This window comes from Martes martes (assembly GCF_963455335.1).
Source record: "Martes martes genome assembly, chromosome: 13".
NCBI classification, from domain to species: domain Eukaryota; kingdom Metazoa; phylum Chordata; class Mammalia; order Carnivora; family Mustelidae; genus Martes; species Martes martes.
This window is the reverse complement of record NC_137901.1, coordinates 69,822,853-69,834,888: the sequence shown is the minus strand read 5'-3', so window position 1 is coordinate 69,834,888 and position 12,036 is coordinate 69,822,853.

Here is a 12,036-nt window from a genome sequence, read left to right as displayed (position 1 = left end):
TCTCTCCACCAGACCAAACTCCAGGAAACGGAGAACCAGAGACTGGCGTGAGAAGGAGATGGGGGAGATTGAGACAAGGGTACCGGAGGGGCAGAAAAGGGGCTGGGGACATTTGCCTGAACAAAGCAGGCCAGACACAGCTCCTCAGGGGGGCCCAGAGGCTAGATCTTCAGGCAGGTCACTCTTCTGGGCAGTGAAATGGGCACGATAATAAGAGTAGCACTGCCTCATCTCCAACAAATAATCTCTGATGCCTACAGAAATGTGAAAAGTCCACACACTGTCCTAAAACTCATCTTTTTCTCAAAGGGCTGTGGCTGCTGGGAATCGCCTCTTCTGAAACCTGAGCCTTTTAAAAAGTGTATCCTGATAAAAGGGTAAAGGCCAGATAAACCACAGCACTCTTCCCCCAATAATTTTTTTTTATGATTTTATTTATTTATTTGTCAGAGAGAGAGAGAGCACAAGCAGGGGGAGCAGCAGGGAGAGGGAAAAGCAGGCTCCCCACTGAAGAGGGAGCCTGATGCAAAGCTCAATCCCAGGACTGCCCCCCCCCATTATAACCTGAGCTGAAAGCAGACACCTAACTGAGCCACCCAGGCGTCCCTCCCCCAATGTTTTTTTATGGAAAATTTCAAACATACTGAAAAATGAAAAGAATTTTATAGTGAACACCCATATAACCACTAATGTTGAATTGTCAAGGGACTCCTGAAGACTAAGATGGAGAGAACAAGAGAATCTGATGTAAGTCCAAAGACAGACAAATGGGGCATGAAACAGAGAAGCCAGAAACCGGCCTGCACATAGAACTGTGGCTTTGTCCGAGGGACCACTGCAGTTGGAGAGAGAGGCCGTATTATGGACCGTTTGGCAAATCGTGCCAGGAAAATGAGTTAACCATAACAAAAGCAATGAAATTGGACCTCTACTGCACATTGTACTGGAAAAATCAATTCCATGTGAATTAAAGATCTAAATATGAAAAGCGATATTTAAGCATTTTTAGAAAGAAATGTAAAAGACTATTCTGTTTACTTCAAGGTCAGGAGAGATTTCTTACTACATAAAAGCAGATTATAAAGGAAAAGATTGAAGAAATGCATCTGCAATAAAATGAAAAAAACCTTGTAATAAAGTGGTAGGGAAAGCAACAAACTGGGAGAAGGTATTTGCAACCAAATTATTCCTATGCAGAATATACAAATGCGTAGATAAGGGTCCAAGATGCAAGTAAGCATTTGACAAATAAGAAAACAACAATGGCTGGGACACCTGGGTGGCTCAGTTGGTTGAGCAGCTGCCTTCGGCTCGAGTCATGATCTCAGCGTCCTGGGATCGAGTCCCGCATTGGGCTCCTTGCTCGGCGGGGAGCCTGCTTCTCCCTCTGCCTCTGCCTACCACTCTGTCTGCCTGTGCTCGCTCGCTCGCTCTCTCTAACAAATAAATAAATTTAAAAAAAATTAAAAGAAAACAACAATGGCCAATAAATAAGAAAAAATCCTCAACCTAATTATTAATTAGGGAAATACAAGTGAAGATCACAACTCATCAGTAGGAGAAGAGAGAAATCTGTGGTACGTTCATATGTAAAGTACCACGTAATAGAGAAAAACAAACGGTTTAGTTGTGTGTATCACCGTGGATAATTCTAACAGAATGCTTAGCACAAAAAACAAGTCTCCAAATAATGCATATGATTTGAACTAAAAAACATCAGTATTTATAGGAACAGTACACAAAAATCAGTTGTGTATCTCTATGCCAGCAATGAACGATTTTAAAAGGACATTAAGACAACAATTCAATTTATAATAGTTGCCCGAAAAAAAAAAACAAAACAACCCACCTGGAAGTAAACTTAGGCAATGAGCTGAAAGATCTGAGCACTGAAAACTACAAAACATTGCAGAAATAAATGAAAGAAGATCCTAAATAATGGAAAGACATCCATGTTATTGGACTGATAGACTTAGTAATGTTAAGATGGCCATACTACCCAAAGCAATGTACAGATGCGATGTACAGATCAGTGTATTGAAATTCTAATGATCTCTTTTGAAGAAATGGAAAACCCATCCTGAAATGTACATGGAGTTGGAAGGAGCCCTGAATACCCCCTGTGGACAAAAAGAAGAACAAAGAGGACTAACACTTCCTGATTTTAAAATGTACTACAAAGCTACAATAACCGAAACAGTGTGGTTCCGGCGTAAAGAGACTCATAGATCAATGGAATAGAATTGACAGTCCAGATATCCCAGACATCTATGGCTGATTGATTTTCAACAAGGGCACCAAGACTATTCAATAAGGAAAAGAATAGACTCTTTAACAAATGATGCTGGGACAATTGGACAGCTACATGCGGAAGAATGAAGTTGGACTCCTACCTCACACCATATACAAATATTAAGTCAAAGTGGATCAACAGCGGGAATGTAAAATGGTGCAGCAGCTGTGGAATATAGTACGGTGGTTCCTCAAAAAATTAAACATAAAATTACTATATCATCCAGCAATCCCACTTCTGGGTATATATCCAAAATAAATGAAGGCAGGGACTCAAACAGATATTTGGACACCAACGTTCATAGCTCTGTTATTCACAATAACTGAAAGGTGGCAACAACTGAAATGTTGTGGATGGATGGATGTTGATGGATGAGTGGATAAATTTTGATATGTCCATATGATGGGATATTTTTTAGCTATAAATAGGAATGAAGTCCTGACCCATGCTACAAGACAGATGAACTTTGAAAACATTATGCAAAGTGAATTAACCCACACACAAAAGGCCTAGATATCAAATGCTAGATCCAGAATAGATAAATCAGTAGAGAGAGAAAGCAGATTGGTGGCTGAAGGGAAGGGGAAATGATAAGTAACTGTTTATTGGGTACAAGTTTTCCTTTTGGGGTGATGAAAGTCTTTTGGGATCAGATAGAGGTGTTGGCTGCATAACATCGTGAATGTACGATACTTCGTACTGAATTTTTTTTACTTGAAAATGGTTAATTTCGTGTTATGTGAATTTCACGTCAATTAAAGAAAAAAAACATGGCAGACCAACTATATTTTGAAGAGGTAAATTCATCTGTAACAAAACTATCAAAATCAAGGGACTGAGAAGTACAGACTTCCGTTCACCAGGTGGGGTATAATTGGGGAAGGGCACCCAGGGGTGTTCTGCTTAAGTCACGTGGGTGTTTCTTGTATCATTCTTTATTCTTCATGCTAATGTTCTTTCATACCTTAAGCAATCGCTCTTTGTAAGTTGCCAAAGGCACTCTGCAGGCCCCTAGGTGTCCATGGAGAGTCTTGCTTCTCCAATTCTGTGAATGTCCCAGTCCCTCTGTCAGCCCCAATGACAGGGTTGCAAGGACACACCCTGTAAGCAGTGAGGCCGTTGGCTCCGCTATCTGCCTATCCCTATTCCTACAGCTTGCTCCCTAACCCCGTCCTGCCCACCTAGGCAAGGGGTCCTCTCTGCCCCCTTAACACACACACACACACACACACACACACACACATCAATGAGGCACAGACCCTTGCCTCTACCTGTCCCCAGCCTGGAACAAGCTTCTGTCTCCCCCATGAATATCCACATCCTAGCTTTCCATCAGTGGGAGCCTGAGGCGTCCTGTAAACTTAGTGAGTAACCAAAGTAACTCTGTGGTCTGTCCTCCCACGGGGGAACGGTTTGTTATCCTGGAAGAAACAAGTGCTTAGAGAGATAGTCTAAATGTGGCAGGGCCCTTCTGCTGTTGTGTTTTGGGTGGGGGAGAGGAGTGGGGGAGGGTAGAGAAACAGTGTAGATCAGAGCTGCCATTGGAGGGAGTATTAGCCCAGGGACAAGACAGCAAAGGCCAGGAGACTGATAGCAGGGAATGAGCGCTGGGAGAGCATGTAAGGAAGAGGAGACTAGAGGACCACAGAGGGAAGGACGAGATCCCAGCTGGGAGAAGCAGGCCTGGTGCTGAACCTCGGGCCTCCCTGCTCTCAGGGCTGGGCAGACAGGATGCTCAGCCCAGTGGGCCCCTCCAGAGGAGCCAAGCCCCTAGATCCCAGCTTGCTTCCCTTCTGGGGCTGAGTGGGGAGCTGGCATGGACAGGGCTGTTAATCTTTCTGCCGTGTTCCTCCCAGTAAGCCACTTACTTTTTCTTGCCTCATGTCCCCAGCTGTAAAGGAAAATGAGAGTTGGACCAAACGATTTGGGGGCAGGGGGTCCTTTCACCAGACATGCTGTGATTCCAAGTGACTTGTGCCTTGGATTACAAGGTTCCCTGGCCCTGGGCTGGGCCGAGAACTGGGTGGAGGAGGCCCCGGTGTCCCATCTCCTTCACCCCCTAGAGTTGCAGGAAGACCTAGGAAGAAATGAAGCTGTTAATGAAAGTGTGAGGCATGGGCTGTGTTACCGAAGTGGAACGGGCTTGAGGCAGTGAAATGTTCTAGAATTGACACCAGGAATAGAGTATGTGGTAAGGCCGGTGAATTCCATCGGCTTGTGCCCACGGTGTCTCTTCCTCTGCTGTGAAATGAATTCTTCGCTGTGATGCCAGGCTGTGCATAAAAATGGACAAAGCATTCCGTGAGCGGTGCTGGAAGTGGGATGAAGGGCAGAAAGGCAAGTCCATAGCCAGAATCTGGGTCTGCCCCCCCACCCCCAGCTGCGAGCACCCTCCCAGATAGAATAGGGCCAATGCAATTAAGCTGCCACCAGGTGGCAAGATAGTCCCCAGGGAATGGGACCACACAGGGGCCCAGTTTTGGGCTCTGCTCTTTTTACAAAGGGCCGTCAGCTAGACAATTCCTAGCTCCTAGGAACGCAACTCACCCCTACAACTGTGGGGGCTTTCAGGACCAGTGGCAGAGAGAGAGCTAGGCTGGCGACTGTTATTTTGAGACCCCAGAGATCCTTGAGGTCCTTCCCCCTAATAGGCATGAGCCACAGGACGTATAACAGATTTTCTTAGAAAAACCTTAGCTCTGGGGGGCTGGGTGGCTCAGTTCGTTAAGCATCTGCCTTTGGCTGGGGTCATGATCCCAGGGTCCTGGGATCAAACCCCGAATCAGGCTCCCTGCTCTGCAGGGAATCTGCTTCATTCTCTGCCTCTGCCGCTCCTCCTGCTTGTGTTTTCTCTCTGTCTCTCTTTCTCTCTCTCTCAAATAAATAAATAAATAAAATCTTTTTTAAAAAGAAAAAAGAAAAACCTTAGACTGTCTCTTGGTTGCCTAGTTCCACTGCTCCCTCCCTTTCCTCACCTGGATGTCCAGAGAGGGGGTGGTGACATGCCGAAGATCACACAGGGCAGGTGCAGAGTAGCAGCAGATAACTGTGGTTTGGGGGAGAGGAAGGGCTACTGAGTGGAGGGGTGGCCAGGTGCCTGTCCGTCCCTGGGCCCAGCCCTCAAGGGGCAGAGTGAGTATTGGCTCATCTGGGCACTGGACATGGAACAGGGACCATGACCATCAATGGCTCCTGCCCTTTAGAATAGCTAGGAAACCATAACCACATATACAAGCAAGGTAATTTCAGACCACGGTAAATGCCATACGAAGGAGATGAAATAGCATGAGGAGGGGGAGTTGCTGGGGGCTGCTTCAGCTTCAGTACCAGGGGAAGAAAGGCCTCTCTGAGAGGTGGTGTGGCGGGTAAGAATGGCAGGTATATCAGGGTTGGGTAGGGGGAGAATAAGAAGTACGAGTGAAAACAGCTGCTATGTTTACTCTGTTCCAGGCACTGTTCAAGGCCCTTCGCACTAATAAACTTGTTTAATCTCATTACAGCCATGTGAGGTAGTAAGATTATCATCGCCATCCTATGGAATGAAAATTGAGGCATGGCGGTCAAGTAACCGTGGTAGGTGATGGAATCAGAACCTGAACCCAGGTAGTCCGACTCCAGAGTCAGGAGGGCTCATCCCCTGCTCTTCTGTTTCTCAAAGTCACTGACCTACACTGAACAAGTCGGGGTGGTAGAATCTGGATTCCAGGGGAGCCTGGGTGGCTCAGTCGGTCAAATGTCTGCCTTCGGCTCATGTCATGATCCTAGGGTCCTGGGATTAAGCCCCACATCTGGCTCCCTGCTCCTCAAGGAACCTGCTTCTCCCTCTCCCTCTGCCTGCTGCTCTCCCCCTGCTTGTGCTTTCTCTCTCTGTTTGTCAAATGAATAAATACAATCTTTAAAAAAAAAAAAAAGAATCTGGATTCTTTCTCAGATGCAGGGTACAGGGCTAGAAATGAAAACCCACTCTTCCCAAGGGAGGTCTCCAGTCTCATGCTAGCCAGTCCAGAGCCTGGGCAGGGTCTCCAGCACACTTCCTGCCCTCCTCTGTCCTCCCCTCCACTCCAGGGAAGTCCTGAAGTCCCTGCTCCCTGCCCCCAGCCTCTGGGTTCACAGTTAACTGGGCCACCTCATTCTAAAGGGATTTGACTCCCTGAGACAACTGGAGACTGGTGAGAAAGGGCTTAGGGATTAGACAGTGATAGCAGGGAAGGCAAGGGACTTAATTAGAGGGGTTTGGGTGTGGGAAGTGGGGCGGGGAGGGGATTTGTGTCTTTGCAAAGCCAGGGTGGACTGCGGAAGTGACGAGGAAGTGGGCTCCTTGGGGAGAGCCTGGCGGCAGGCTCAGTTTCTACTGTTCTCTTGTGCCTTCAGAAAAAACACATAATAGTACTAATAATGCTCCACTTTGTGCACCCATCACTTTTCCAGCCATTATTCACCTGGAATTCTCACAGCAGCCCCGGGAGAGAGGCATGGATTATTTTTCTCCCCAGATAACAGGCACCTGGAGAACACAGGTGATTTTGCCCACCCCCCCCACCCCCCCCCACCCCCCCCCCCGCCACTCTCCCAGCTGGGGTTTTGTTCCAGGCCTCTGGCTCCAGGTCCATGATTGCTTCATTGGCTCTCGTTGCATTGCCTCAGGGGGAGACACCTCAGGAGGGGCCAAAGAGCTGCCAAGGAAGAATGAAGTCATTCATTCAGTGCCCTGGCTGCCACCTCTGCCACTGAAGTTTCTGAAGACCTCTGCCCCCCTCATTGGGGGCTGGGGAGGGGGAAAAGAGCTAGGGAATAAAGGGGTTGCCATCCTCTACCCTGGGCAGCAGGGCAAGGCTGGGGCTGGAACCTGAGGGGCCTGATTTGGGGGCTCCTTATCCCACCCCCTCTCCTACACACACCCTCCCCAAGGGAGACTCATTTGCAGACCTCCACCCTTCAAAAGCACTCTCTACCCGCAGTCTGAATGTACCCTGACCGAGATTCCAGTCCAGTTCCACACCAAGGATGCTGAAGCCCCCCAAGGAGAAGGATCTCCCCACTCCCACGGCCCATACAGAACATACTCAGCTCAAGCTTCTTGGAATAGCCCCTCCCCATCGCTCAAAGTTCCTCCTGACACCTGCCCCTCCTACATGCATGTACCCCTAAGTGCTGATTCTTTATCTGACCCCCACTTCCCCTCTCACTTATCCACAGAACAAGCTCAGGCTGGGCATGCCCCTAATCCCGACACTGTGTGTTCCCTGAGGGCAATTTTCCTACTCCAGGACTTCCACAGTGTTCAGTGAAATATGTGAAGGAAAGAAGGAAGGAAGGAAGGAGTGAGTGGTTTCCAGGCCTCCTGTCCCCTCCAGTGTGGCCAACTCCTGCTTAATCATCAGGTCTCTGGGGAACCTGAGATGCCCCCCACCCTTGACCAGGATGGGGAGCTTTCTGACTGCACCAATATGGCTGCACCAGCCACACTGGGCTGGAATGACCTGTTGCCTTAGCCATCTCCCCGTGGACCAGGAATTTCTTAAGGGCAGGGCCTGGTCAGCCTCCTTCCCCCAGGTGTCCCCTTGCCTGGCACCATACCTTCTACCTAAATACTTATGGAGCCAAGGAATGAAAGGTGCTCTGGCTCCCAGCTCCATTTAGGAGCTGAAGCCTAGACCACCTGGAGGAGAGTACGGGCAGGTACAGGAGTGAGCCCATCACTGTCACTTCCTCATTCTGCTGCTGTACGGCCATATCATCCCGGAGAGGGGGGATTTCTTCATTCCTTCCCCACTTTGTTGGAAAGAAACTTAAGGCAGCTGAAACCCCGCATGGCAGGGCTGGGATAAGGAGAGGAGGCAAGGAGGCTGGAGTCAGGGTCCTTCTGCACGGTCACCTGCAAGCACAGGGGCTTTCCAGAGAGTTCTGCTGTCCTGGCCCCATGGAAGTAGAGTGTTCCACAAATATTTGTTGAAGGGTTTGAAAGACTGTTTTCTCCGACTCTCGAACCACTGTGCCAATCTCGGCACCACCCCCTTTCCCTGTGGGCACCAGAGAATCAGGACAAGGCCCCGCCAGGGGACTCTGATCTGGAGGTCAGTGCCCTTGTTTTGGAGAAGAGTCATCCAAGGCCCAGAGGCCAAGGCAGGTAGCCCAGAGGAACACCCCTTCCCTCCCCAGCGCTCACTGCTAAATAGTCACTGAAGCACATTTGCTCGAGAACACGGTTGAAAGCCCGGCCCTGGACTCCCAGTCCAGTGCTCCCGCCTGATCCCACAGCCATCTCCTAGAGGCAAGACTAGAACCATTAGTTAGCCCACACTCCTCCTATATCTCCTAGGCCTGGCAGCCTTCTTTCAGGTGTAACACTACCTTGCCTGGCAAGTTATACTCCACACAGCACTCTGGTTACAGAGCTGGAAAGTGGCAGAACTTGGATCTCACCTGCCGCCTTCCTGACTGACAAGGCTGGGCTCTTCCTGTTGGGCCAGGCTGTTGCCTGACAGGCAACCACTGCAACACAGAGCAGTCAGTGTCAAGGTCAGGAGAGAGGGGCTGCTGTTTAGTAGGGCTCATGTTGGATTGGTTAGATCAGGGAGAAGTTCCTGGAAACAGCATTTGATTAGGGCTTTGAAGGTCAGGGAGGACCTGGCAGGAGGAAACAGTAGAGGGAAGTAACTATGACAGAGGCAGGAAGGCCAAGGAATGTCTGAGGGATAGCAGGGAGCTTCTTTGACTAAAATGAAAGTGTGTGTTGGGGACGAGTGGGTGACTTGGTTGGTAAAGCATCTGCCTTCAGCTCAGGTCATGATCCTGGGGTCCTGGGATCGAGCCCTGCGGTGTAGCTCCCTGCTTAGTGAGGAGCTTGCTTTTCCCTCTGCCCCTCCCCCTGCTCATGCTCTTTCTCTCTCTCTCAAATAAATAAATAAGATCTTTAAAAAAAAAATGAGGGGTGCCTGGGTGGCTCAGTGGGTTAAAGCCTCTGCCTTTGGCTCAGGTCATGGTCCCGGGGTCCTGAGATCGAGCCCCACATCGGGCTCTCTGCTCCACGGGGAGCCTGCTTCCCCCTCTCTCTCTCTGCCTGCCTCTCTGCCTACTTGTGATCTCTGTCTGTCAAATAAATAAATAAAATCTTTAAAAAAAAAAATGGAAGTGTGTAGAGGGGAAGAGTGGCGGTTGAGGCCCACAAAGGATGCTGAGACAGGATAGGCCTTGGCCTCGAATGCAAGTTGGTGAGATTGTGCTAACTCCTGAAGAAACTAGGGAGCTACTGCAGATTCTTGAGCAGGTGAACAACATACCTAGCAGGGAGCGAGACTTGCAGGACAGGGGTAGGGGATGAGAGGAAAGGTGGGGATGTGGAGGAGGGACTCTCTCTTAGTAACCAGCTCAAAGGAGGTGACCAGATTATTAGTCTAGGATTTATATTATCAGATTAACTAGCTGTTCCATAGTGGGCCGGAGCTAGGTAAGTTTCAGTGGAGGGAGGAGAAGCAGGCAGTCACAGGATCTGGGAAGGGCAGACTGGAGGAAGGGTACTTCACTTTATCGTGGGTAATTCTAGATTCCCAGGGGCTTGTTTAGGGCTGAGGATGATTTCCTGCTGGGTGAAAGTTTTCCTTGTGCTTTCGTGGGGAGCCTGTATAGGCAACTCCCAGGCTAGTCCATGCTGCAGCGTGTGGGTGCCTGGAAGCACTGGGCCCAGAAGCCAGAGACTTGGGTGCAAGTCCTAAATCAGCACATACTCTTACAGGATGGCCTCCTTCCCTAGGTTCCTCAATAAATCACCTGACTTAGAGGGTCACCACAGGTTTAAATGAAAAGCTAGATCGGAAAGTAACTTGCAGAACTATAAAGCACTGTAAAGGGGTTATTGTTCTATTTTCCTTTGAATAGGCCCTATATCTTGCCCCGGAAGGGTCTTATATAAAGATTTCAGCCACGTGTTCAACAAGGAAGGCAGCCATGCCTTCTGCCTTAAGCCAGAAGCCCATGATTCCTTAACTAGGGCAGAACTGCAGGTACAGCTAAAAACTTCTCTCGGGGGTGGGGGGTGGGAGGGGCCTCTCAGCAACAGGGCTGAATCGAGACCCTCAGCTCTCTGCACCTCAAGGCAGACCTTCACTGTGTGGACCATTTCAGGTGCACCGTCCTCCCAGCGACTCTAGCACGCCTGCTATAGCCTGCCTCTGCCTTCTGACCCAGAGAGTCTGGGATCATCTTGCTTTCTATGCCCTTGGAGACCTAAGTGTAGAGTTGGCAGGGGCCTCCCCACCCACTCCCCCGTGAGAGGTGAGATGCCCTTGGGCTCCTGGGATGAATTCCTTGGGCTCTGTGTGAATTCCAGGCTGTAAGTGGAGGCCTTCCATGCACCAGGAACCAGGCAAAGCTCTCCACAGCTGTCATAGCACTCAGGATTTGGGGCCATGCCCTCTCTGGGTCTTTCCATGGCTGTTAAGTGAGGTGAGCTGCCGGATGCCTGAATGATCTGTGCTTGTGTCTCCTTCCCAGGGCTCCCTCAGCACCTGGCTCTGTGCCTGTTGGAGCATTTCTTGCATTCATTCATTCAGCATACATTTCTTGGACAGTCCCCATGTGTAGGCTGCTGTGCTGGGGGTTGGGAGCTTGTGGGGATTCAGGGCCTTGTGCCCAAGGACCTCACGCTCTAGCAGGGATGCTGCTGCTAAGCAGGGCCACACAGTATCTCTCTGTGGGTCGTCCCTGCCTATTCTTCCTCTGCTTCCCATCAACCATCCAGACTTGGCTCATGCCATTGTGCCAGCATGGAATGAATGGATTTCCTTTCCCACCCCATATTTTAGGGCCCAGCTCCAATGCCACTCGCTTCACATAGCCTTCTAGGGTTCTTAGAACCCAAAGCAAATTCTCCTCTTTTAACCTCCCACGTATTTACTCTCTTTGACACATTTATCTCTGTTTTATATTCTGGATGATGGTGCCATATTTACCTCTGGGAGGGCAAGGTAGTGTCTGATTCATTTCAGGGTCTCCAGAACAGTGCCTAGGGCCTGGCACACAATAGGAGGAAAGAATGGCCCAGGGCATGTGAACAGCTGCTATCATGGAGGTGGCAATAGAGTATGTGGTTGGGGGTGGGCAGACAGAGGGGGAAGGCTATTGAACTCAGAAAGGAGGAAATGGCTTCACTGGATGAGGAAGGGGCTGTGAGGCACGGCAGGACAGTCAGAGGGCATGGAGGCATCCATCACACAAGTCAGACTTCGGGTTACAGGAACCCACAGCTCTAGCCTCCAGGCAGTAGCAGGGGAAGCAGATAAGTGGACGGCAGGGCAGCTTTCACTGAGTTTTCCTGCGACTTCCTCCATGTCCACCCTACATCCCCACCCAGAGGCCAAAGCCTGGCCAGGCAGGGGGCAAAGGGAGGCTGTGCAGGGCGGAGTAGGGCGGGATCACAGACCTGAAGTCTTGGCTAGGCACCACTGTACTGACCGACTTAGGTACAGTAGCTCACTTGATCCTCTCAAGCTGACTTGAAATCAAATCATCACCTCCCGTGGAGTGAGGGAAGAAGCTCAGGTTCACAGGCATGAAGCCACTTGCTGGAGTCTGACATAGGGAAGTGGAGGATGTAGGTTTCAGACTCAGGCCTTCTGACTCCAAGAGAGAAAGCCCTTCTACCTGCGAGGAAGGGTGGGTGTGAGCACCTCAGGAGCAGCTCTTCCAGAGCTGGGAAGGTTGGAAGCAGAGGTCAGGGCCCTGGGTGGAGAGAGGGGGGTCTGTGC